The sequence below is a fragment of the Actinia tenebrosa genome, unplaced genomic scaffold (genome assembly GCF_029948245.1).
Source record: "Actinia tenebrosa isolate PJP-AT-01 unplaced genomic scaffold, QUT_ActTen_1.0 PGA_scaffold1__47_contigs__length_23844297, whole genome shotgun sequence".
Lineage (NCBI taxonomy): Eukaryota > Metazoa > Cnidaria > Anthozoa > Actiniaria > Actiniidae > Actinia > Actinia tenebrosa.
The window spans coordinates 5,457,042-5,459,284 of NW_028292578.1; positions in this window are offsets into that span (position 1 = coordinate 5,457,042).

Below are 2,243 nucleotides of genomic sequence, written 5' to 3' on the forward strand. Positions count from 1 at the left end.
AACACTTGCAGGGTTATATTTCATTGAAATAGTACTCGTCCAGCGATACTCGCGACTGCTACATACCTGAACACGAAAATGCGCACCTCAACTGATAAGTTGATGTTTGGCGCTTTAAAAAGGTACCTTTTAAGTCTAAACACTTCAAAGAGGTATTTTCATAGTATTAAAGAAATGATCAACTATTTTGACCTCATAAACGCTTCAAAGAGAAAAATTAATGGAGTGTTTATTGAGATTCGTGCCTTGAAGTTTTCCTTTGGTGATCCGCGCCATTTCGTAAAGACAGGGTCGGTTAAGGCGCGCGTAGCACGGTATCTCGTCAAAGATTATTGCTCCAGGCGAAATGCAATTTTTATCTTGATACTTCGTGCAGACTGAGGGTTTTCCAGCAGTAAAAAATTTGACTAATAGGCTTAATAACTGGTTTTGCACCATCACGTGCCCACGTCCATAATAAAGCTTCGGCTGTCTGTGGTTGGATGGCAGAACAATAAAATCCCATTGCTCTTGGGAATCGGAATTCTTTCTCATGCAAAACGATTGTTTTGTTCTTGCCATCTAACATGGCTGCCGTCACGTGATGGTGCAAAATTTTGTATATACATGTGACGTCGGAGCCACCATCGGCATCAGTAATCTTATGTGCATGGATGAATTTCCTCAGACCTTGAAATAGTTAGTAGACTTATATAAAGGTTAGTAAATATTATTTCATTCGTTTTTCTTTTGGGTCTATTTGACTATGAAACACTAATAACTAAAAACTATTTCACGGACTTAGGAAAATCACTCTATCAATGCTTAGATTTAGGCCACGTCAACACGTCTATGCAATTTCAAAAATGCTCCGTTTTTGTTTCGCCGAAAACTCATCGAAAACTTCGCGTCCACATTAATAGTATAGGTCCCTTTTTCAGACATCGCCACCTTGGAGTTTTCGAGTAGTCTTAAAGCCAAAAACGCATTGATCGAAAAGTATACATTTTCAAACGAAAACGTGTAAGTGTGGCATGTCAGTAAAATGACTGCAAAATTAGACATTTCGAATTTAGAAATATTTGTACAGGTAATGCCGAATAACCATAAAGGACCAAAATTAGAAATAGGGAAACTCACGGAGAGGTAACCCAATGCAACGTATGGATGAAGAGGTAACCCAATGACACGTATGGATCAAGAGGTAACCCAATGACACGTATAGATGAAGAAGTAACCCAATGTCACGTATGGATGAAGAGGTAACCCAATGACACGTATGGATGAAGAGGTAACCCAATGACACGTAGGGATGAAGAGGTAACCCAATGACACGTATGGATAAAGGGGTAACCCAATGACACGTATGGATGAAGAGGTAACCCAATGACACGTAGGGATCAAGAGGTAACCCAATGACACGTATGGATGAAGGGGTAACCCAATGACACGTATAGATGAAGAAGTAACCCAATGTCACGTATGGATGAAGAGGTAACCCAATGACACGTATGGATCAAGAGGTAACCCAATGACACGTATAGATAAAGAAGTAACCCAATGACACGTGTACATGGATGAAGAGGTAACCCAATGACACGTATGGATCAAGAGGTAACCCAATGACACGTAGGGATGAAGAGGTAACCCAATGACACGTATGGATCAAGAGGTAACCCAATGACACGTATGGATGAAGAGGTAACCCAATGACACGTAGGGATGAAGAGGTAACCCAATGACACGTATGGATAAAGTGGTAACCCAATGACACGCATGGATCAAGAGGTAACCCAATGACACGTAAGGATGAAGAGGTAACCCAATGACACGTATGGATCAAGAGGTAACCCAATGACACGTATGGATGAAGAGGTAACCCAATGACACGTATGGATCAAGAGGTAACCCAATGACACGTTTGGATGAAGAGGTAACCCAATGACACGTATGGATCAAGAGGTAACCCAATGACACGTATTGATGAAGAGGTAACCCAATGACACGTATGGATCAAGAGGTAACCCAATGACACGTATGGATGAAGAGATAACCCAATGACACGTATGGATCAAGAGGTAACCCAATGACACGTATGGATGAAGAGGTAACCCAATGACACGTATGGATGAAGAGGTAACCCAATGACACGTGTACATGGATGAAGAGGTAACCCAATGACACGTGTACATGGATGAAGAAGGGTAACCCAATGACACGTATGGATGAAAAGAGGTAGCATTAGTTACATAAGAGAACAGCTC